General features: G+C 53.8%; 1 protein-coding gene across 2 annotated transcripts in view; it reads left to right on the top strand.

The window, feature by feature from the left end:
- Positions 1-24,146, top strand: part of slc30a2 (solute carrier family 30 member 2) — a 230,675-nt gene that overhangs the window by 124,582 nt on the left and 81,947 nt on the right. The window lies entirely within an intron of this gene.

The raw sequence follows: 24,146 nt of genomic DNA, 5'->3' as shown, positions 1-24,146 counted from the left end.
CTCTCTCTGAACTGTGTGTCTCTGCTGATCCCCTCTTTCTGAGCTGTGACTTTGCTGATCCCCTCAATCTGAGTTGTGACTTTGCTGATCCCCTCTCTCTGAGCTGTGTGTCTCTGAGAATCCCCTCTCTCTGAGCTGTGTGGCTCTGTGAAACCCCTCTCTCTGAGCTGTGTGTCTCTGCTGATTCCCTCTCTCTGAGCTGTGACTTTGCTGATCCCCTCTCTCTGAGCTGTGACTTTGCTGATTCCCTCTCCCTGAGCTGTGTGTGTCTGCTGATCCCCTCTTTCTGAGCTGTGTGTCTCTGCTGATCCCCTCTTTCTGAGCTGTTACTTTGCTGATCCCCTCTCTCTGAGCTGTGACTTTGCTGATTCCCTCTCCCTGAGCTGTGTGTGTCTGCTGATCCCCTCTTTCTGAGCTGTGTGTCTCTGCTGATCCCCTCTCTCTGAGCTGTGACTTTCTGATTCCCTCTCTCTGAGCTGTGACTTTGCTAATCCCCTCTCTCTGAACTGTGTGTCTCTGTGAATCCCCTCTCTCTGAGCTGTGTGTCTCTGCTGATCCCCTCTCTCTGAGCTGTGTATCTATGCTGATCCTCTCTCTCTGAGCTGTGACTTTGCTGATCCCCTCTCTCTGAGCTGTGTGTCTCTGCTGATTCCCTCTCTCTGAGCTGTGACTTTGCTGATACCCTCTCTCTGAGCTGTGGGTCTCTGCTGATCCCCTCTCTCTGAGCTGTATGTCTCTGCTGAACCTCTCTCTCTGAGCTGTGACTTTGCTGATCCCCTCTCTCTGAGCTGTGTGTCTCTGCTGATCCCCACTTTCTGAGCTGCGTGTCTCTTCTGATCGCCTCTCTCTGAGCTGCGTTCTCTGCTGATCCCCTCTCTCTGAGCTGTGACTTTGCTGATCCCCTCTCTCTGAGGTGTGTCTCTGCTGATTCCCTCTCTCTGAGCTGTGTGTCTCTGCTGATCCCCTCTCTCTGAGCTGTGACTTTGCTGATCCCCTCTCTCTGAGCTGTGTGTCTCTGCTGATCCCCTCTCTCTGAGCTGTGACTTTGCTGATCCCCTCTCTCTGAGCTGTGACTTTGCTGATCCCCTCTCTCTGAGCTGTGACTTTGCTGATCCCCTCTCCCTGAGCTGTGTGTCTCTGCTGATCCACTCTCTCTGAGCTGTGACTTTGCTGATCCCCTCTCTCTGAGCTGTGACTTTGCTGATCCCCTCTCTCTGAGCTGTGACTTTGCTGATTCCCTCTCTCTGAGCTGTGACTTTGCTGATCCCCTCTCTCTGAGCTGTGTGTCTCTGTGAATCGCCTCTCTCTGAGCTGTGTGTCTCTGTGAATCCCTCTCTCTGAGCTGTGTGTCTCTGCTGATCCCCTCTCTCTGAGCTGTGTGTCTCTGTGAATCCCCTCTCTCTGAGCTGTGTGTCTCTGCTGATCCTCTCTCTCTGAGCTGTGTGTCTCTGCTGATCCCCTCTTTCTGAGCTGTGTGTCTCTGCTGATCCCCTCTCTCTGAGCTGTGACTTTGCTGATCCCCTCTCTCTGATCTGTGACTTTGCTGATTCCCTCTCTCTGAGCTGTGTGTCTCTGCTGATCCCCTCTTTCTGAGCTGTGTGTCTCTGCTGATCCCCTCTCTCTAAGCTGTGTGTCTCTGCTGATCCCCTCTCTGAGCTGTGTATCTCTGCTGATCCTCTCTCTCTGAGCTGTGACTTTGCTGATCCCCTCTCTCTGAGCTGTGTGTCTCTGCTGATTCCCTCTCCCTGAGCTGTGTCTCTCTGCTGATCCCCTCTTTCTGAGCTGTGTGTCTCTGCTGATCCCCTCTCTCTGAGCTGTGTGTCTCTGTGAATCCCTCTCGTTGAGCTGTGTGTCTCTGCTGATCCCCTCTCTCTGAGCTGTGTGTCTTTGCTGATCCCCTCTCTCTGAGCTGTGTGTCACTGCTGATCCCCTCTCTCTGAGCTGTGTGTCTCTGCTGATCCCCTCTCTCTGAGCTGTGACTTTGCTGATCCCCTCTCTCTGAGCTGTGACTTTGCTGATCCCCTCTCTCTGAGCTGTTACTTTGCTGATTCCCTCTCCCTGAGCTGTGTGTCTCTGTGAATCCCCTCTCTCTGAGCTGTGTGTCTCTGCTGATCCCCTCTCTCTGAGCTGTGTGTCTCTGCTGATCCCCTCTCTCTGAGCTGTGTGTCTCTGCTGATCCCCTCTCTGAGCTGTGACTTTGCTGATCCCCTCTCTCTGAGCTATGACTTTGCTGATCCCCTCTCTCTGAGCTGTGTGTTTCTGCTGATCCCCACTTTCTGAGCTGTGACTTTGCTGATCCCCTCTCTCTGAGCTATGACTTTGCTGATTCCCTCTCTCTGAGCTGTGTGCCTCTGCTGATCCCCTCTTTCTGAGCTGTGTGTCTCTGCTGATCCCACCTCTCTGAGCTGGGTGTCTCTGCTGATCCCCTCTTTATGAGCTGTGACTTTGCTGATCCCCTCTTTCTGAGCTGTGACTTTTCTGATCCCCTCTCTCTGAGCTGTGACTTTGCTGATCCCCTCTCTCTGAGCTGTATGTCTCTGTGAATCGCCTCTCTCTGAGCTGTGTGTCTCTGCTGATTCCCTCTCTCTGAGCTGTGAGTTTGCTGATCCTCTCTCTCTGAGCTGTGTGTCTCTGCTGATCCCCTCTTTCTGAGCTGTGTGTCTCTGCTGATCCCCTCTCTCTGAGCTGTGTGTCTCTGCTGATCCCCTCTCTCTGAGCTGTGTGTCTCTGCTGATCCCCTCAGCCTGAGCTGTGTGTCACTGCTGATCCCCTCTCTCTGAGCTGTGTGTCTCTGCTGATCCCCTCTCTCTGAGCTGTGACTTTGCTGATCCCCTCTCTCTGAGCTGTGACTTTGCTGATCCCCTCTCTCTGAGCTGTGACTTTGCTTATTCCCTCTCCCTGAGCTGTGTGTCTCTGTGAATCCCCTCTCTCTGAGCTGTGTGTCTCTGCTGATCCCCTCTCTCTGAGCTGTTTGTCTCTGCTGATCCCCTCTCTCTGAGCTGTGTGTCTCTGCTGATCCCCTCTCTGAGCTGTGACTTTGCTGATCCCCTCTCTCTGAGCTATGACTTTGCTGATCCCCTTCTCTCTGAGCTGTGTGTTTCTGCTGATCCCCACTTTCTGAGCTGTGACTTTGCTGATCCCTTCTCTCTGAGCTATGACTTTGCTGATTCCCTCTCTCTGAGCTGTGTGTCTCTGCTGATCCCCTCTTTCTGAGCTGTGTGTCTCTGCTGATCCCACCTCTCTGAGCTGGGTGTCTCTGCTGATCCCCTCTTTCTGAGCTGTGACTTTGCTGATCCCCTCTTTCTGAGCTGTGACTTTGCTGATCCCCTCTCTCTGAGCTGTGACTTTGCTGATCCCCTCTCTCTGAGCTGTGTGTCTCTGTGAATCGCCTCTCTCTGAGCTGTGTGTCTCTGCTGATTCCCTCTCTCTGAGCTGTGAGTTTGCTGATCCCCTCTCTCTGAGCTGTGTGTCTCTGCTGATCCCCTCTCTCTGAACTGTGTGTCTCTGCTGATCCCCTCTTTCTGAGCTGTGACTTTGCTGATCCCCTCAATCTGAGTTGTGACTTTGCTGATCCCCTCTCTCTGAGCTGTGTGTCTCTGAGAATCCCCTCTCTCTGAGCTGTGTGTCTCTGTGAAACCCCTCTCTCTGAGCTGTGTGTCTCTGCTGATTCCCTCTCTCTGAGCTGTGACTTTGCTGATCCCCTCTCTCTGAGCTGTGACTTTGCTGATTCCCTCTCCCTGAGCTGTGTGTGTCTGCTGATCCCCTCTTTCTGAGCTGTGTGTCTCTGCTGATCCCCTCTTTCTGAGCTGTCACTTTGCTGATCCCCTCTCTCTGAGCTGTGACTTTGCTGATTCCCTCTCCCTGAGCTGTGTGTCTCTGCTGATCCCCTCTTTCTGAGCTGTTACTTTGCTGATCCCCTCTCTCTGAGCTGTGACTTTGCTGATTCCCTCTCCCTGAGCTGTGTGTGTCTGCTGATCCCCTCTTTCTGAGCTGTGTGTCTCTGCTGATCCCCTCTCTCTGAGCTGTGTGTCTCTGCTGATCCCCTCTCTCTGAGCTGTGTATCTCTGCTGATCCTCTCTCTCTGAGCTGTGACTTTGCTGATCCCCTCTCTCTGAGCTGTGTGTCTGTGCTGATTCCCTCTCCCTGAGCTGTGACTTTGCTGATACCCTCTCTCTGAGCTGTGGGTCCCTGCTGATCCCCTCTCTCTGAGCTGCGTGTCTCTGCTGATCCTCTCTCTCTGAGCTGTGTGTCTCTGCTGATCCCCTCTTTCTGAGCGGTGACTTTGCTGATCCCCTCTCTCTGAGCTGTGACTTTGCTGATCCCCTCTCTCTGAGCTGTGACTTTGCTGATCCCCTCTCTCTGAGCTTTGTGTCTCTGCTGATTCCCTCTCTCTGAGCTGTGACTTTGCTGATACCCTCTCTCTGAGCTGTGGGTCTCTGCTGATCCCCTCTCTCTGAGCTGTGTGTCTCTGCTGATCCTCTCTCTCTGAGCTGTGACTTTGCTGATCCCCTCTCTCTGAGCTGTGTGTCTCTGCTGATCCCCTCTCTCTGAGCTGTGACTTTGCTGATCCCCTCTCTCTGAGCTGTGACTTTGCTGATCCCCTCTCTCTGAGCTGTGACTTTGCTGATCCCCTCTCTCTGAGCTGTGACTTTGCTCATTCCCTCTCTCTGAGCTGTGACTTTGCTGATCCCCTCTCTCTGTGCTGTGACTTTGCTGATCCCCTCTCTCTGAGCTGTGTGTCTCTGCTGATCCCCTCTCTCTGAGCTGTGTTTCTCTGCTGATCCCCTCTCTCTGAGCTGTGTGTCTCTGCTGATCCCCTCGTTCTGCGCTGTGTGTCTCTGCTGATCCCCTCTCTCTGAGCTGTGTGTCTCTGTGAATCCCCGCTCTCTGAGCTGTGTGTCTCTGCTGATCCCCTCTCTGAGATGAGTGTCTCTGCTGATCCCCTCTTTCTGAGCTGTGTGTCTCTGCTGATCCCCTCTCTCTGAGCTGTGTGTCTCTGTGAATCCCCTCTCTCTGAGCTGTGTGTCTCTGCTGATCCCCTCTCTCTGAGCTGTGACTTTGCTGATCCCCTCTCTCTGAGCTGTGTGTCTCTGCTGATCCCCTCTCTCTGAGCTGTGACTTTGCTGATCCCCTCTCTCTGAGCTGTGTGTCTCTGCTGATCCCCTCTTTCTGAGCTGTGTGTCTCTGCTGATCCCCTCTCTGAGCTGTGTGTCTCTGCTGATCCCCCCTCTCTGAGCTGTATCTCTAGTGCTACCCTCTCTCTGAGCTGTGTGTCTCTGCTGATCCCCTCTCTCTGAGCTGTGTGTCTCTGTGAATCCCCTCTCTCTGAGCTGTGTGTCTCTGCTGCTACCCTCTCTCTGAGCTGTGTGTCTCTGCTGATCCCCTCTCTCTGAGCTGTGTGTCTCTGCTGATCCCCTCTCTCTGAGCTCTGTGTCTCTGCTGATCCCCTCTCTCTGAGCTGTGACTTTGCTGAATCCCTCTTCTGAGCTGTGTATCTTTGCTGAACTCCTCTCTCTGAGCTGTGACTTTGCTGAATCCCTCTCCCTGAGCTGTGACTTTGCTGATCCCCTCTCTCTGAGCTGTGTGTCTCTGTGAATCCCCTCTCTCTGAGCTGTGCGTCTCTGCTTATTCCCTCTCTCTGAGCTGTGACTTTCTGATTCCCTCTCTCTGAGCTGTGACTTTGCTAATCCCCTCTCTCTGAACTGTGTGTCTCTGTGAATCCCCTCTCTCTGAGCTGTGTGTCTCTGCTGATCCCCTCTCTCTGAGCTGTGTATCTCTGCTGATCCTCTCTCTCTGAGCTGTGACTTTGCTGATCCCCTCTCTCTGAGCTGTGACTTTGCTGATCCCCTCTTTCTGAGCTGTGACTTTGCTGATCCCCTCTCTCTGAGCTGTGTGTCTCTGTGAATCGCCTCTCTCTGAGCTGTGTGTCTCTGCTGATTCCCTCTCTCTGAGCTGTGAGTTTGCTGATCCCCTCTCTCTGAGCTGTGTGTCTCTGCTGATCCCCTCTCTCTGAGCTGTGTGTCTCTGCTGATTCCCTCTCCCTGAACTGTGTGTCTCTGCTGATCCCCTCTTTCTGAGCTGTGACTTTGCTGATCCCCTCTCTCTGAGCTGTGACTTTGCTGATTCCCTCTCTCTGAGCTGTGTGTCTCTGCTGATCCCCACTTTCTGAGCTGTGTGCCTCTTCTGATCGCCTCTCTCTGAGCTGTGTGTCTCTGCTGATCCCCTCTCTCTGAGCTGTGACTTTGCTGATCCCCTCTCTCTGAGCTGTGTGTCTCTGCTGATCCCCTCTCTCTGAGCTGTGACTTTGCTGATCCCCTCTCTCTGAGCTGTGACTTTGCTGATCCCCTCTCTCTGAGCTGTGACTTTGCTGATTCCCTCTCTCTGAGCTGTGACTTTGCTGATCCCCTCTCTCTCAGATGTGTGTCTCTGCTGCTACCCTCTCCCTGAGCTGTGTCTCTGCTGATCCCCTCTCTCTGAGCTGTGTATCTCTGCTGATCCCCTCTCTCTGAGCTGTGTGTCTCTGCTGATCCCCTCTCCGAGCTGTGTGTCTCTGCTGATCCCCTCTCTCTGAGCTGTGTGTCTCTGCTGATCCCCTCTTTCTGAGCTGTGTGTCTCTGCTGAACCCCTCTTTCTGAGCTGTGTGTCTCTGCTGATCCCCTCTCTGAGCTGTGTGTCTCTGCTGATCCCCTCCTTCTGAGCTGTGTGCCTCTGCTGATCCCCTCTCTCTGAGCTGTGTGTCTCTGTGAATCCCCTCTCTCTGAGCTGTGTGTCTCTGCTGATCCCCTCTCTCTGAGCTGTGTGTCTCAGTGAATCCCCTCTCTCTGAGCTGTGTGTCTGTGCTGATCCCCTCTCTCTGAACTGTGTGTCTCTGCTGATCCCCTCTTTCTGAGCTGTGACTTTGCTGATCCCCTCTTTCTGAGCTGTGACTTTGCTGATCCCCTCAATCTGAGTTGTGACTTTGCTGATCCCCTCTCTCTGAGCTGTGTGTCTCTGTGAATCCCCTCTCTCTGAGCTGTGTGTCTCTGTGAATCCCCTCTCGCTGAGCTGTGTGTCTCTGCTGATTCCCTCTCTCTGAGCTGTGACTTTGCTGATCCCCTCTCTCTGAGCTGTGACTTTGCTGATTCCCTCTCCCTGAGCTGTGTGTGTCTGCTGATCCCCTCTTTCTGAGCTGTGTGTCTCTGCTGATCCCCTCTTTCTGAGCTGTCACTTTGCTGATCCCCTCTCTCTGAGCTGTGACTTTGCTGATTCCCTCTCCCTGAGCTGTGTGTCTCTGCTGATCCCCTCTTTCTGAGCTGTTACTTTGCTGATCCCCTCTCTCTGAGCTGTGACTTTGCTGATTCCCTCTCCCTGAGCTGTGTGTGTCTGCTGATCCCCTCTTTCTGAGCTGTGTGTCTCTGCTGATCCCCTCTCTCTGAGCTGTGTGTCTCTGCTGATCCCCTCTCTCTGAGCTGTGTATCTCTGCTGATCCTCTCTCTCTGAGCTGTGACTTTGCTGATCCCCTCTCTCTGAGCTGTGTGTCTCTGCTGATTCCCTCTCCCTGAGCTGTGACTTTGCTGATACCCTCTCTCTGAGCTGTGGGTCTCTGCTGATCCCCTCTCTCTGAGCTGCGTGTCTCTGCTGATCCAGTCTCTCTGAGCTGTGACTTTGCTGATCCCCTCTCTCTGAGCTGTGTGTCTCTGCTGATTCCCTCTCTCTGAGCTGTGACTTTGCTGATCCCCTCTCTCTGAGCTGTGGGTCTCTGCTGATCCCCTCTCTCTGAGCTGTGACTTTGCTGATCCCCTCTCTCTGAGCTGTGTGTCTCTGCTGATTCCCTCTCTCTGAGCTGTGACTTTGCTGATACCCTCTCTCTGAGCTGTGGGTCTCTGCTGATCCCCTCTCTCTGAGCTGTGTGTCTCTGCTGATCCTCTCTCTCTGAGCTGTGACTTTGCTGATCCCCTCTCTCTGAGCTGTGTGTCTCTGCTGATCCCCTCTCTCTGAGCTGTGACTTTGCTGATCCCCTCTCTCTGAGCTGTGACTTTGCTGATCCCCTCTCTCTGAGCTGTGACTTTGCTGATCCCCTCTCTCTGAGCTGTGACTTTGCTCATTCCCTCTCTCTGAGCTGTGACTTTGCTGATCCCCTCTCTCTGTGCTGTGACTTTGCTGATCCCCTCTCTCTGAGCTGTGTGTCTCTGCTGATCACCTCTCTCTGAGCTGTGTTTCTCTGCTGATCCCCTCTCTCTGAGCTGTGTGTCTCTGCTGATCCCCTCATTCTGCGCTGTGTGTCTCTGCTGATCCCCTCTCTCTGAGCTGTGTGTCTCTGCTGATCCCCTCTCTCTGAGCTGTGACTTTGCTGATCCCCTCTCCCTGAGCTGTGTGTCTCTGCTGATCCACTCTCTCTGAGCTGTGACTTTGCTGATCCCCTCTCTCTGAGCTGTGACTTTGCTGATCCCCTCTCTCTGAGCTGTGACTTTGCTGATTCCCTCTCTCTGAGCTGTGACTTTGCTGATCCCCTCTCTCTGAGCTGTGTGTCTCTGCTGATCCCCTCTCTCTGAGCTGTGTGTCTCTGCTGATCCCCTCATTCTGCGCTGTGTGTCTCTGCTGATCCCCTCTCTCTGAGCTGTGACTTTGCTGATTCCCTCTCTCTGAGCTGTGACTTTGCTGATCCCCTCTCCCTGAGCTGTGTGTCTCTGCTGATCCACTCTCTCTGAGCTGTGACTTTGCTGATCCCCTCTCTCTGAGCTGTGAATTTGCTGATCCCCTCTCTCTGAGCTGTGACTTTGCTGATTCCCTCTCTCTGAGCTGTGACTTTGCTGATCCCCTCTCTCTGAGCTGTGTGTCTCTGCTGATCCCCTCTCTCTGAGCTGTGTGTCTCTGTGAATCCCCTCTCTCTGAGCTGTGTGTCTCTGCTGATCCTCTCTCTCTGAGCTGTGTGTCTCTGCTGATCCCCTCTTTCTGAGCTGTGTGTCTCTGCTGATCCCCTCTCTCTGAGCTGTGACTTTGCTGATCCCCTCTCTCTGAGCTGTGACTTTGCTGATACCCTCTCTCTGAGCTGTGTGTCTCTGCTGAACCCCTCTTTCTGAGCTGTGTGTCTCTGCTGATCCCCTCTCTCTAAGCTGTGTGTCTCTGCTGATCCCCTCTCTGAGCTGTGTATCTCTGCTGATCCTCTCTCTCTGAGCTGTGACTTTGCTGATCCCCTCTCTCTGAGCTTTGTGTCTCTGCTGATTCCCTCTCCCTGAGCTGTGTGTCTCTGCTGATCCCCTCTCTCTGAGCTGTGTGTCTCTGTGAATCCCTCTCGTTGAGCTGTGTGTCTCTGCTGATCCCCTCTCTCTGAGCTGTGTGTCTCTGCTGATCCCCTCTCTCTGAGCTGTGTGTCACTGCTGATCCCCTCTCTCTGAGCTGTGTGTCTCTGGTGATCCCCTCTCTCTGAGCTGTGACTTTGCTGATTCCCTCTCCCTGAGCTGTGTGTCTCTGTGAATCCCCTCTCTGAGCTGTGACTTTGCTGATCCCCTCTTTCTGACCTATGACTTTGCTGATCCCCTCTCTCTGAGCTGTGTGTTTCTGCTGATCCCCACTTTCTGAGCTGTGACTTTGCTGATCCCCTCTCTCTGAGCTATGACTTTGCTGATTCCCTCTCTCTGATCTGTGTGCCTCTGCTGATCCCCTCTTTCTGAGCTGTGTGTCTCTGCTGATCCCACCTCTCTGCGCTGGGTGTCTCTGCTGATCCCCTCTTTATGAGCTGTGACTCTGCTGATCCCCACTTTCTGAGCTGTGACTTTGCTGATCCCCTCTCTCTGAGCTGTGACTTTGCTGATCCCCTCTCTCTGAGCTGTGTGTCTCTGTGAATCGCCTCTCTCTGAGCTGTGTGTCTCTGTGAATCCCTCTCTCTGAGCTGTGTGTCTCTGCTGATCCCCTCTCTCTGAGCTGTGTGTCTCTGCTGATCCCCTCTCTCTGAGCTGTGACTTTGCTGATCCCCTCTCTCTGAGCTGTGACTTTGCTGATCCCCTCTCTCTGAGCTGTGACTTTGCTGATTCCCTCTCCCTGAGCTGTGGTCTCTGTGAATCCCCTCTCTCTGAGCTGTGTGTCTCTGCTGATCCCCTCTCTCTGAGCTGTGTGTCTCTGCTGATCCCCTCTCTCTGAGCTGTGTGTCTCTGCTGATCCCCTCTCTGAGCTGTGACTTTGCTAATCCCCTCTCTCTGAGCTATGACTTTGCTGATTCCCTCTCCCTGAGCTGTGTGTCTCTGTGAATCCCCTCTCTCTTAGCTGTGACTTTGCTGATCCCCTCTCTCTGAGCTGTGACTTTTCTGATCCCCTCTCTCTGAGCTGTGACTTTGCTGATTCCCTCTCCCTGAGCTGTGTGTCTCTGCTGATCCCCTCACCCTGAGCTGTGTGTCACTGCTGATCCCCTCTCTCTGAGCTGTGTGTCTCTGCTGATCCCCTCTCTCTGAGCTGTGTGTCTCTGCTGATCCCCTCTCTCTGAGCTGTGACTTTGCTGATCCCCTCTCTCTGAGCTGTGACTTTGCTGATTCCCTCTCCCTGAGCTGTGTGTCTCTGTGAATCCCCTCTCTCTGAGCTGTGTGTCTCTGCTGATCCCCTCTCTCTGAGCTGTGTGTCTCTGCTGATCCCCTCTCTCTGAGCTGTGTGTCTCTGCTGATCCCCTCTCTGAGCTGTGACTTTGCTGATCCCCTCTCTCTGAGCTATGACTTTGCTGATCCCCTTCTCTCTGAGCTGTGTCTCTGCTGATCCCACCTCTCTGAGCTGGGTGTCTCTGCTGATCCCCTCTTTCTGAGCTGTGACTTTGCTGATCCCCTCTTTCTGAGCTGTGACTTTGCTGATCCCCTCTCTCTGACTGTGACTTTGCTGATCCCCTCTCTCTGAGCTGTGTGACTCTGTGAATCGCCTCTCTCTGAGCTGTGTGTCTCTGCTGATTCCCTCTCTCTGAGCTGTGAGTTTGCTGATCCCCTCTCTCTGAGCTGTGTGTCTCTGCTGATCCCCTCTCTCTGAGCTGTGTGTCTCTGCTGATTCCCTCTCCCTGAACTGTGTGTCTCTGCTGATCCCCTCTTTCTGAGCTGTGACTTTGCTGATCCCCTCTCTCTGAGCTGTGACTTTGCTGATTCCCTCTCTCTGAGCTGTGTGTCTCTGCTGATCCCCACTTTCTGAGCTGTGTGCCTCTTCTGATCGCCTCTCTCTGAGCTGTGTGTCTCTGCTGATCCCCTCTCTCTGAGCTGTGACTTTGCTGATCCCCTCTCTCTGAGCTGTGTGTCTCTGCTGATCCCCTCTCTCTGAGCTGTGACTTTGCTGATCCCCTCTCTCTGAGCTGTGACTTTGCTGATCCCCTCTCTCTCAGATGTGTGTCTCTGCTGCTACCCTCTCCCTGAGCTGTGTCTCTGCTGATCCCCTCTCTCTGAGCTGTGTGTCTCTGCTGATCCCCTCTCTCTGAGCTGTGTGTCTCTGCTGATCCCCTCTCCGAGCTGTGTGTCTCTGCTGATCCCCTCTCTCTGAGCTGTGTGTCTCTGCTGATCCCCTCTTTCTGAGCTGTGTGTCTCTGCTGAACCCCTCTTTCTGAGCTGTGTGTCTCTGCTGATCCCCTCTCTGAGCTGTGTGTCTCTGCTGATCCCCTCTTTCTGAGCTGTGTGCCTCTGCTGATCCCCTCTCTCTGAGCTGTGTGTCTCTGTGAATCCCCTCTCTCTGAGCTGTGTGTCTCTGCTGATCCCCTCTCTCTGAGCTGTGTGTCTCTGTGAATCCCCTCTCTCTGAGCTGTGTGCCTCTGCTGATCCCCTCTCTCTGAGCTGTGTGTCTCTGTGAATCCCCTCTCTCTGAGCTGTGTGTCTCTGCTGATCCCCTCTCTCTGAGCTGTGTGTCTGTGCTGATCCCCTCTCTCTGAACTGTGTGTCTCTGCTGATCCCCTCTTTCTGAGCTGTGACTTTGCTGATCCCCTCTTTCTGAGCTGTGACTTTGCTGATCCCCTCTCTCTGAGTTGTGACTTTGCTGATCCCCTCTCTCTGAGCTGTGTGTCTCTGTGAATCCCCTCTCTCTGAGCTGTGTGTCTCTGTGAATCCCCTCTCTCTGAGCTGTGTGTCTCTGCTGATTCCCTCTCTCTGAGCTGTGACTTTGCTGATCCCCTCTCTCTGAGCTGTGACTTTGCTGATTCCCTCTCCCTGAGCTGTGTGTGTCTGCTGATCCCCTCTTTCTGAGCTGTGTGTCTCTGCTGATCCCCTCTTTCTGAGCTGTCACTTTGCTGATCCCCTCTCTCTGAGCTGTGACTTTGCTGATTCCCTCTCCCTGAGCTGTGTGTCTCTGCTGATCCCCTCTCTCTGAGCTGTGTGTCTCTGCTGATCGCCTCTCTCTGAGCTGTGTGTCTCTGCTGATCCCCTCTCTCTGAGCTGTGACTTTGCTGATCCCCTCTCTCTGAGCTGTGTGTCTCTGCTGATCCCCTCTCTCTGAGCTTTGACTTTGCTGATCCCCTCTCTCTGAGCTGTGACTTTGCTGATCCCCTCTCTCTGAGCTGTGACTTTGCTGATTCCCTCTCTCTGAGCTGTGACTTTGCTGATCCCCTCTCTCTCAGATGTGTGTCTCTGCTGCTCCCCTCTCCCTGAGCTGTGTCTCTGCTGATCCCCTCTCTCTGAGCTGTGTATCTCTGCTGATCCCCTCTCTCTGAGCTGTGTGTCTCTGCTGATCCCCTCTCCGAGCTGTGTGTCTCTGCTGATCCCCTCTCTCTGAGCTGTGTGTCTCTGCTGATCCCCTCTTTCTGAGCTGTGTGTCTCTGCTGAACCCCTCTTTCTGAGCTGTGTGTCTCTGCTGATCCCCTCTCTGAGCTGTGTGTCTCTGCTGATCCCCTCCTTCTGAGCTGTGTGCCTCTGCTGATCCCCTCTCTCTGAGCTGTGTGTCTCTGTGAATCCCCTCTCTCTGAGCTGTGTGTCTCTGCTGATCCCCTCTCTCTGAGCTGTGTGTCTCAGTGAATCCCCTCTCTCTGAGCTGTGTGTCTGTGCTGATCCCCTCTCTCTGAACTGTGTGTCTCTGCTGATCCCCTCTTTCTGAGCTGTGACTTTGCTGATCCCCTCTTTCTGAGCTGTGACTTTGCTGATCCCCTCAATCTGAGTTGTGACTTTGCTGATCCCCTCTCTCTGAGCTGTGTGTCTCTGTGAATCCCCTCTCTCTGAGCTGTGTGTCTCTGTGAATCCCCTCTCGCTGAGCTGTGTGTCTCTGCTGATTCCCTCTCTCTGAGCTGTGACTTTGCTGATCCCCTCTCTCTGAGCTGTGACTTTGCTGATTCCCTCTCCCTGAGCTGTGTGTGTCTGCTGATCCCCTCTTTCTGAGCTGTGTGTCTCTGCTGATCCCCTCTTTCTGAGCTGTCACTTTGCTGATCCCCTCTCTCTGAGCTGTGACTTTGCTGATTCCCTCTCCCTGAGCTGTGTGTCTCTGCTGATCCCCTCTTTCTGAGCTGTTACTTTGCTGATCCCCTCTCTCTGAGCTGTGACTTTGCTGATTCCCTCTCCCTGAGCTGTGTGTGTCTGCTGATCCCCTCTTTCTGAGCTGTGTGTCTCTGCTGATCCCCTCTCTCTGAGCTGTGTGTCTCTGCTGATCCCCTCTCTCTGAGCTGTGTATCTCTGCTGATCCTCTCTCTCTGAGCTGTGACTTTGCTGATCCCCTCTCTCTGAGCTGTGTGTCTCTGCTGATTCCCTCTCCCTGAGCTGTGACTTTGCTGATACCCTCTCTCTGAGCTGTGGGTCTCTGCTCATCCCCTCTCTCTGAGCTGCGTGTCTCTGCTGATCCAGTCTCTCTGAGCTGTGACTTTGCTGATCCCCTCTCTCTGAGCTGTGTGTCTCTGCTGATTCCCTCTCTCTGAGCTGTGACTTTGCTGATCCCCTCTCTCTGAGCTGTGGGTCTCTGCTGATCCCCTCTCTCTGAGCTGTGACTTTGCTGATCCCCTCTCTCTGAGCTGTGTGTCTCTGCTGATTCCCTCTCTCTGAGCTGTGACTTTGCTGATACCCTCTCTCTGAGCTGTGGGTCTCTGCTGATCCCCTCTCTCTGAGCTGTGTGTCTCTGCTGATCCTCTCTCTCTGAGCTGTGACTTTGCTGATCCCCTCTCTCTGAGCTGTGTGTCTCTGCTGATCCCCTCTCTCTGAGCTGTGACTTTGCTGATCCCCTCTCTCTGAGCTGTGACTTTGCTGATCCCCTCTCTCTGAGCTGTGACTTTGCTGATCCCCTCTCTCTGAGCTGTGACTTTGCTCATTCCCTCTCTCTGAGCTGTGACTTTGCTGATCCCCTCTCTCTGTGCTGTGACTTTGCTGATCCCCTCTCTCTGAGCTGTGTGTCTCTGCTGATCACCTCTCTCTGAGCTGTGTTTCTCTGCTGATCCCCTCTCTCTGAGCTGTGTGTCTCTGCTGATCCCCTCATTCTGCGCTGTGTGTCTCTGCTGATCCCCTCTCTCTGAGCTGTGTGTCTCTGCTGATCCCCTCTCTCTGAGCTGTGACTTTGCTGATCCCCTCTCTCTGAGCTGTGACTTTGCTGATCCCCTCTCCCTGAGCTGTGTGTCTCTGCTGATCCACTCTCTCTGAGCTGTGACTTTGCTGATCCCCTCTCTCTGAGCTGTGACTTTGCTGATCCCCTCTCTCTGAGCTGTGACTTTGCTGATTCCCTCTCTCTGAGCTGTGACTTTGCTGATCCCCTCTCTCTGAGCTGTGTGTCTCTGCTGATCCCCTCTCTCTGAGCTGTGTGTCTCTGCTGATCCCCTCATTCTGCGCTGTGTGTCTCTGCTGATCCCCTCTCTCTGAGCTGTGTGTCTCTGCTGATCCCCTCTCTCTGAGCTGTGACTTTGCTGATTCCCTCTCTCTGAGCTGTGACTTTGCTGATCCCCTCTCCCTGAGCTGTGTGTCTCTGCTGATCCACTCTCTCTGAGCTGTGACTTTGCTGATCCCCTCTCTCTGAGCTGTGTGTCTCTGCTGATCCCCTCTCTCTGAGCTGTGACTTTGCTGATCCCCTGTCTCTGAGCTGTGTGTCTCTGTGAATCCCCTCTCTCTGAGCTGTGTGTCTCTGCTGCTACCCTCTCTCTGAGCTGTGTATCTCTGCTGATCCTCTCTCTCTGAGCTGTGACTTTGCTGATCCCCTCTCTCTGAGCTGTGTGTCTCTGCTGATTCCCTCTCTCTGAGCTGTGACTTTGCTGATACCCTCTCTCTGAGCTGTGGGTCTCTGCTGATCCCCTCTCTCTGAGCTGTGTGTCTCTGCTGATCCTCTCTCTCTGAGCTGTGACTTTGCTGATCCCCTCTCTCTGAGCTGTGTGTCTCTGCTGATCCCCTCTCTCTGAGCTGTGACTTTGCTGATCCCCTCTCTCTGAGCTGTGACTTTGCTGATCCCCTCTCTCTGAGCTGTGACTTTGCTGATCCCCTCTCTCTGAGCTGTGACTTTGCTGATCCCCTCTCTCTGAGCTGTGACTTTGCTCATTCCCTCTCTCTGAGCTGTGACTTTGCTGATCCCCTCTCTCTGTGCTGTGACTTTGCTGATCCCCTCTCTCTGAGCTGTGTGTCTCTGCTGATCCCCTCTCTCTGAGCTGTGTTTCTCTGCTGATCCCCTCTCTCTGAGCTGTGTGTCTCTGCTGATCCCCTCTTTCTGTGCTGTGTGTCTCTGCTGATCCCCTCTCTCTGAGCTGTGTGTCTCTGTGAATCCCCTCTCTCTGAGCTGTGTGTCTCTGCTGATCCCCTCTCTGAGCTGTGTGTCTCTGCTGATCCCCTCTTTCTGAGCTGTGTGTCTCTGCTGATCCCCTCTCTCTGAGCTGTGTGTCTCTGTGAATCACCTCTCTCTGAGCTGTGTGTCTCTGCTGATCCCCTCTCTGAGCTGTGTGTCTCTGCTGATCCCCTCTTTCTGAGCTGTGTGTCTCTGCTGATCCCCTCTCTCTGAGCTGTGTGTCTCTGTGAATCCCCTGTCTCTGAGCTGTGTGTCTCTGCTGATCCCCTCTCTCTGAGCTGTGTGTCTCTGGTGATCCCCTCTCTCTGAGCTGTGACTTTGCTGATTCCCTCTCCCTGAGCTGTGTGTCTCTGTGAATCCCCTCTCTGAGCTGTGACTTTGCTGATCCCCTCTCTCTGACCTATGACTTTGCTGATCCCCTCTCTCTGAGCTGTGTGTTTCTGCTGATCCCCACTTTCTGAGCTGTGACTTTGCTGATCCCCTCTCTCTGAGCTATGACTTTGCTGATTCCCTCTCTCTGATCTGTGTGCCTCTGCTGATCCCCTCTTTCTGAGCTGTGTGTCTCTGCTGATCCCACCTCTCTGCGCTGGGTGTCTCTGCTGATCCCCTCTTTATGAGCTGTGACTCTGCTGATCCCCACTTTCTGAGCTGTGACTTTGCTGATCCCCTCTCTCTGAGCTGTGACTTTGCTGATCCCCTCTCTCTGAGCTGTGTGTCTCTGTGAATCGCCTCTCTCTGAGCTGTGTGTCTCTGTGAATCCCTCTCTCTGAGCTGTGTGTCTCTGCTGATCCCCTCTCTCTGAGCTGTGTGTCTCTGCTGATCCCCTCTCTCTGAGCTGTGGCTTTGCTGATCCCCTCTCTCTGAGCTGTGACTTTGCTGATCCCCTCTCTCTGAGCTGTGACTTTGCTGATTCCCTCTCCCTGAGCTGTGGTCTCTGTGAATCCCCTCTCTCTGAGCTGTGTGTCTCTGCTGATCCCCTCTCTCTGAGCTGTGTGTCTCTGCTGATCCCCTCTCTCTGAGCTGTGTGTCTCTGCTGATCCCCTCTCTGAGCTGTGACTTTGCTAATCCCCTCTCTCTGAGCTATGACTTTGCTGATTCCCTCTCCCTGAGCTGTGTGTCTCTGTGAATCCCCTCTCTCTTAGCTGTGACTTTGCTGATCCCCTCTCTCTGAGCTGTGACTTTTCTGATCCCCTCTCTCTGAGCTGTGACTTTGCTGATTCCCTCTCCCTGAGCTGTGTGTCTCTGCTGATCCCCTCACCCTGAGCTGTGTGTCACTGCTGATCCCCTCTCTCTGAGCTGTGTGTCTCTGCTGATCCCCTCTCTCTGAGCTGTGTGTCTCTGCTGATCCCCTCTCTCTGAGCTGTGACTTTGCTGATCCCCTCTCTCTGAGCTGTGACTTTGCTGATTCCCTCTCCCTGAGCTGTGTGTCTCTGTGAATCCCCTCTCTCTGAGCTGTGTGTCTCTGCTGATCCCCTCTCTCTGAGCTGTGTGTCTCTGCTGATCCCCTCTCTCTGAGCTGTGTGTCTCTGCTGATCCCCTCTCTGAGCTGTGACTTTGCTGATCCCCTCTCTCTGAGCTATGACTTTGCTGATCCCCTTCTCTCTGAGCTGTGTCTCTGCTGATCCCACCTCTCTGAGCTGGGTGTCTCTGCTGATCCCCTCTTTCTGAGCTGTGACTTTGCTGATCCCCTCTTTCTGAGCTGTGACTTTGCTGATCCCCTCTCTCTGACTGTGACTTTGCTGATCCCCTCTCTCTGAGCTGTGTGACTCTGTGAATCGCCTCTCTCTGAGCTGTGTGTCTCTGCTGATTCCCTCTCTCTGAGCTGTGAGTTTGCTGATCCCCTCTCTCTGAGCTGTGTGTCTCTGCTGATCCCCTCTCTCTGAGCTGTGTGTCTCTGCTGATTCCCTCTCCCTGAACTGTGTGTCTCTGCTGATCCCCTCTTTCTGAGCTGTGACTTTGCTGATCCCCTCTCTCTGAGCTGTGACTTTGCTGATTCCCTCTCTCTGAGCTGTGTGTCTCTGCTGATCCCCACTTTCTGAGCTGTGTGCCTCTTCTGATCGCCTCTCTCTGAGCTGTGTGTCTCTGCTGATCCCCTCTCTCTGAGCTGTGACTTTGCTGATCCCCTCTCTCTGAGCTGTGTGTCTCTGCTGATCCCCTCTCTCTGAGCTGTGACTTTGCTGATCCCCTCTCTCTGAGCTGTGACTTTGCTGATCCCCTCTCTCTCAGATGTGTGTCTCTGCTGCTACCCTCTCCCTGAGCTGTGTCTCTGCTGATCCCCTCTCTCTGAGCTGTGTGTCTCTGCTGATCCCCTCTCTCTGAGCTGTGTGTCTCTGCTGATCCCCTCTCCGAGCTGTGTGTCTCTGCTGATCCCCTCTCTCTGAGCTGTGTGTCTCTGCTGATCCCCTCTTTCTGAGCTGTGTGTCTCTGCTGAACCCCTCTTTCTGAGCTGTGTGTCTCTGCTGATCCCCTCTCTGAGCTGTGTGTCTCTGCTGATCCCCTCTTTCTGAGCTGTGTGCCTCTGCTGATCCCCTCTCTCTGAGCTGTGTGTCTCTGTGAATCCCCTCTCTCTGAGCTGTGTGTCTCTGCTGATCCCCTCTCTCTGAGCTGTGTGTCTCTGTGAATCCCCTCTCTCTGAGCTGTGTGCCTCTGCTGATCCCCTCTCTCTGAGCTGTGTGTCTCTGTGAATCCCCTCTCTCTGAGCTGTGTGTCTCTGCTGATCCCCTCTCTCTGAGCTGTGTGTCTGTGCTGATCCCCTCTCTCTGAACTGTGTGTCTCTGCTGATCCCCTCTTTCTGAGCTGTGACTTTGCTGATCCCCTCTTTCTGAGCTGTGACTTTGCTGATCCCCTCTCTCTGAGTTGTGACTTTGCTGATCCCCTCTCTCTGAGCTGTGTGTCTCTGTGAATCCCCTCTCTCTGAGCTGTGTGTCTCTGTGAATCCCCTCTCTCTGAACTGTGTGTCTCTGCTGATTCCCTCTCTCTGAGCTGTGACTTTGCTGATCCCCTCTCTCTGAGCTGTGACTTTGCTGATTCCCTCTCCCTGAGCTGTGTGTGTCTGCTGATCCCCTCTTTCTGAGCTGTGTGTCTCTGCTGATCCCCTCTTTCTGAGCTGTCACTTTGCTGATCCCCTCTCTCTGAGCTGTGACTTTGCTGATTCCCTCTCCCTGAGCTGTGTGTCTCTGCTGATCCCCTCTCTCTGAGCTGTGTGTCTCTGCTGATCCCCTCTCTCTGAGCTGTGTATCTCTGCTGATCCTCTCTCTGAGCTGTGACTTTGCTGATCCCCTCTCTCTGAGCTGTGTGTCTGTGCTGATTCCCTCTCCCTGAGCTGTGTGTCTCTGCTGATCCCCTCTTTCTGAGCTGTGTGTCTCTGCTGATCCCCTCTCTCTGAGCTGTGTGTCTCTGCTGATCCCCTCTCTCTGAGCTGTGTGTCTCTGTGAATCCCCTCTATCTGAGCTGTGTGTCTCTGCTGATCCCCTCTCTCTGAGCTGTGACTTTGCTGATCCCCTCTCTCTGAGCTGTGTGTCTCTGCTGATCCCCTCTCTCTGAGCTGTGACTTTGCTGATCCCCTGTCTCTGAGCTGTGTGTCTCTGTGAATCCCCTCTCTCTGAGCTGTGTGTCTCTGCTGCTACCCTCTCTCTGAGCTGTGTATCTCTGCTGATCCTCTCTCTCTGAGCTGTGACTTTGCTGATCCCCTCTCTCTGAGCTGTGTGTCTCTGCTGATTCCCTCTCTCTGAGCTGTGACTTTGCTGATACCCTCTCTCTGAGCTGTGGGTCTCTGCTGATCCCCTCTCTCTGAGCTGTGTGTCTCTGCTGATCCTCTCTCTCTGAGCTGTGACTTTGCTGATCCCCTCTCTCTGAGCTGTGTGTCTCTGCTGATCCCCTCTCTCTGAGCTGTGACTTTGCTGATCCCCTCTCTCTGAGCTGTGACTTTGCTGATCCCCTCTCTCTGAGCTGTGACTTTGCTGATCCCCTCTCTCTGAGCTGTGACTTTGCTGATCCCCTCTCTCTGAGCTGTGACTTTGCTCATTCCCTCTCTCTGAGCTGTGACTTTGCTGATCCCCTCTCTCTGTGCTGTGACTTTGCTGATCCCCTCTCTCTGAGCTGTGTGTCTCTGCTGATCCCCTCTCTCTGAGCTGTGTTTCTCTGCTGATCCCCTCTCTCTGAGCTGTGTGTCTCTGCTGATCCCCTCTTTCTGTGCTGTGTGTCTCTGCTGATCCCCTCTCTCTGAGCTGTGTGTCTCAGTGAATCCCCTCTCTCTGAGCTGTGTGTCTGTGCTGATCCCCTCTCTCTGAACTGTGTGTCTCTGCTGATCCCCTCTTTCTGAGCTGTGACTTTGCTGATCCCCTCTTTCTGAGCTGTGACTTTGCTGATCCCCTCAATCTGAGTTGTGACTTTGCTGATCCCCTCTCTCTGAGCTGTGTGTCTCTGTGAATCCCCTCTCTCTGAGCTGTGTGTCTCTGTGAATCCCCTCTCGCTGAGCTGTGTGTCTCTGCTGATTCCCTCTCTCTGAGCTGTGACTTTGCTGATCCCCTCTCTCTGAGCTGTGACTTTGCTGATTCCCTCTCCCTGAGCTGTGTGTGTCTGCTGATCCCCTCTTTCTGAGCTGTGTGTCTCTGCTGATCCCCTCTTTCTGAGCTGTCACTTTGCTGATCCCCTCTCTCTGAGCTGTGACTTTGCTGATTCCCTCTCCCTGAGCTGTGTGTCTCTGCTGATCCCCTCTTTCTGAGCTGTTACTTTGCTGATCCCCTCTCTCTGAGCTGTGACTTTGCTGATTCCCTCTCCCTGAGCTGTGTGTGTCTGCTGATCCCCTCTTTCTGAGCTGTGTGTCTCTGCTGATCCCCTCTCTCTGAGCTGTGTGTCTCTGCTGATCCCCTCTCTCTGAGCTGTGTATCTCTGCTGATCCTCTCTCTCTGAGCTGTGACTTTGCTGATCCCCTCTCTCTGAGCTGTGTGTCTCTGCTGATTCCCTCTCCCTGAGCTGTGACTTTGCTGATACCCTCTCTCTGAGCTGTGGGTCTCTGCTCATCCCCTCTCTCTGAGCTGCGTGTCTCTGCTGATCCAGTCTCTCTGAGCTGTGACTTTGCTGATCCCCTCTCTCTGAGCTGTGTGTCTCTGCTGATTCCCTCTCTCTGAGCTGTGACTTTGCTGATCCCCTCTCTCTGAGCTGTGGGTCTCTGCTGATCCCCTCTCTCTGAGCTGTGACTTTGCTGATCCCCTCTCTCTGAGCTGTGTGTCTCTGCTGATTCCCTCTCTCTGAGCTGTGACTTTGCTGATACCCTCTCTCTGAGCTGTGGGTCTCTGCTGATCCCCTCTCTCTGAGCTGTGTGTCTCTGCTGATCCTCTCTCTCTGAGCTGTGACTTTGCTGATCCCCTCTCTCTGAGCTGTGTGTCTCTGCTGATCCCCTCTCTCTGAGCTGTGACTTTGCTGATCCCCTCTCTCTGAGCTGTGACTTTGCTGATCCCCTCTCTCTGAGCTGTGACTTTGCTGATCCCCTCTCTCTGAGCTGTGACTTTGCTCATTCCCTCTCTCTGAGCTGTGACTTTGCTGATCCCCTCTCTCTGTGCTGTGACTTTGCTGATCCCCTCTCTCTGAGCTGTGTGTCTCTGCTGATCACCTCTCTCTGAGCTGTGTTTCTCTGCTGATCCCCTCTCTCTGAGCTGTGTGTCTCTGCTGATCCCCTCATTCTGCGCTGTGTGTCTCTGCTGATCCCCTCTCTCTGAGCTGTGTGTCTCTGCTGATCCCCTCTCTCTGAGCTGTGACTTTGCTGATCCCCTCTCTCTGAGCTGTGACTTTGCTGATCCCCTCTCCCTGAGCTGTGTGTCTCTGCTGATCCACTCTCTCTGAGCTGTGACTTTGCTGATCCCCTCTCTCTGAGCTGTGACTTTGCTGATCCCCTCTCTCTGAGCTGTGACTTTGCTGATTCCCTCTCTCTGAGCTGTGACTTTGCTGATCCCCTCTCTCTGAGCTGTGTGTCTCTGCTGATCCCCTCTCTCTGAGCTGTGTGTCTCTGCTGATCCCCTCATTCTGCGCTGTGTGTCTCTGCTGATCCCCTCTCTCTGAGCTGTGTGTCTCTGCTGATCCCCTCTCTCTGAGCTGTGACTTTGCTGATTCCCTCTCTCTGAGCTGTGACTTTGCTGATCCCCTCTCCCTGAGCTGTGTGTCTCTGCTGATCCACTCTCTCTGAGCTGTGACTTTGCTGATCCCCTCTCTCTGAGCTGTGAATTTGCTGATCCCCTCTCTCTGAGCTGTGACTTTGCTGATTCCCTCTCTCTGAGCTGTGACTTTGCTGATCCCCTCTCTCTGAGCTGTGTGTCTCTGCTGATCCCCTCTCTCTGAGCTGTGTGTCTCTGTGAATCCCCTCTCTCTGAGCTGTGTGTCTCTGCTGATCCTCTCTCTCTGAGCTGTGTGTCTCTGCTGATCCCCTCTTTCTGAGCTGTGTGTCTCTGCTGATCCCCTCTCTCTGAGCTGTGACTTTGCTGATCCCCTCTCTCTGAGCTGTGACTTTGCTGATTCCCTCTCTCTGAGCTGTGTGTCTCTGCTGAACCCCTCTTTCTGAGCTGTGTGTCTCTGCTGATCCCCTCTCTCTAAGCTGTGTGTCTCTGCTGATCCCCTCTCTGAGCTGTGTATCTCTGCTGATCCTCTCTCTCTGAGCTGTGACTTTGCTGATCCCCTCTCTCTGAGCTTTGTGTCTCTGCTGATTCCCTCTCCCTGAGCTGTGTGTCTCTGCTGATCCCCTCTCTCTGAGCTGTGTGTCTCTGTGAATCCCTCTCGTTGAGCTGTGTGTCTCTGCTGATCCCCTCTCTCTGAGCTGTGTGTCTCTGCTGATCCCCTCTCTCTGAGCTGTGTGTCACTGCTGATCCCCTCTCTCTGAGCTGTGTGTCTCTGGTGATCCCCTCTCTCTGAGCTGTGACTTTGCTGATTCCCTCTCCCTGAGCTGTGTGTCTCTGTGAATCCCCTCTCTGAGCTGTGACTTTGCTGATCCCCTCTCTCTGACCTATGACTTTGCTGATCCCCTCTCTCTGAGCTGTGTGTTTCTGCTGATCCCCACTTTCTGAGCTGTGACTTTGCTGATCCCCTCTCTCTGAGCTATGACTTTGCTGATTCCCTCTCTCTGATCTGTGTGCCTCTGCTGATCCCCTCTTTCTGAGCTGTGTGTCTCTGCTGATCCCACCTCTCTGCGCTGGGTGTCTCTGCTGATCCCCTCTTTATGAGCTGTGACTCTGCTGATCCCCACTTTCTGAGCTGTGACTTTGCTGATCCCCTCTCTCTGAGCTGTGACTTTGCTGATCCCCTCTCTCTGAGCTGTGTGTCTCTGTGAATCGCCTCTCTCTGAGCTGTGTGTCTCTGTGAATCCCTCTCTCTGAGCTGTGTGTCTCTGCTGATCCCCTCTCTCTGAGCTGTGTGTCTCTGCTGATCCCCTCTCTCTGAGCTGTGGCTTTGCTGATCCCCTCTCTCTGAGCTGTGACTTTGCTGATCCCCTCTCTCTGAGCTGTGACTTTGCTGATTCCCTCTCCCTGAGCTGTGGTCTCTGTGAATCCCCTCTCTCTGAGCTGTGTGTCTCTGCTGATCCCCTCTCTCTGAGCTGTGTGTCTCTGCTGATCCCCTCTCTCTGAGCTGTGTGTCTCTGCTGATCCCCTCTCTGAGCTGTGACTTTGCTAATCCCCTCTCTCTGAGCTATGACTTTGCTGATTCCCTCTCCCTGAGCTGTGTGTCTCTGTGAATCCCCTCTCTCTTAGCTGTGACTTTGCTGATCCCCTCTCTCTGAGCTGTGACTTTTCTGATCCCCTCTCTCTGAGCTGTGACTTTGCTGATTCCCTCTCCCTGAGCTGTGTGTCTCTGCTGATCCCCTCACCCTGAGCTGTGTGTCACTGCTGATCCCCTCTCTCTGAGCTGTGTGTCTCTGCTGATCCCCTCTCTCTGAGCTGTGTGTCTCTGCTGATCCCCTCTCTCTGAGCTGTGACTTTGCTGATCCCCTCTCTCTGAGCTGTGACTTTGCTGATTCCCTCTCCCTGAGCTGTGTGTCTCTGTGAATCCCCTCTCTCTGAGCTGTGTGTCTCTGCTGATCCCCTCTCTCTGAGCTGTGTGTCTCTGCTGATCCCCTCTCTCTGAGCTGTGTGTCTCTGCTGATCCCCTCTCTGAGCTGTGACTTTGCTGATCCCCTCTCTCTGAGCTATGACTTTGCTGATCCCCTTCTCTCTGAGCTGTGTCTCTGCTGATCCCACCTCTCTGAGCTGGGTGTCTCTGCTGATCCCCTCTTTCTGAGCTGTGACTTTGCTGATCCCCTCTTTCTGAGCTGTGACTTTGCTGATCCCCTCTCTCTGACTGTGACTTTGCTGATCCCCTCTCTCTGAGCTGTGTGACTCTGTGAATCGCCTCTCTCTGAGCTGTGTGTCTCTGCTGATTCCCTCTCTCTGAGCTGTGAGTTTGCTGATCCCCTCTCTCTGAGCTGTGTGTCTCTGCTGATCCCCTCTCTCTGAGCTGTGTGTCTCTGC

Source organism: Scyliorhinus torazame, chromosome 4 (assembly GCF_047496885.1).
Source record: "Scyliorhinus torazame isolate Kashiwa2021f chromosome 4, sScyTor2.1, whole genome shotgun sequence".
Taxonomy (NCBI): Eukaryota; Metazoa; Chordata; class Chondrichthyes; order Carcharhiniformes; family Scyliorhinidae; genus Scyliorhinus; species Scyliorhinus torazame.
This window is presented reverse-complemented; position numbering and strand designations above follow the sequence as displayed.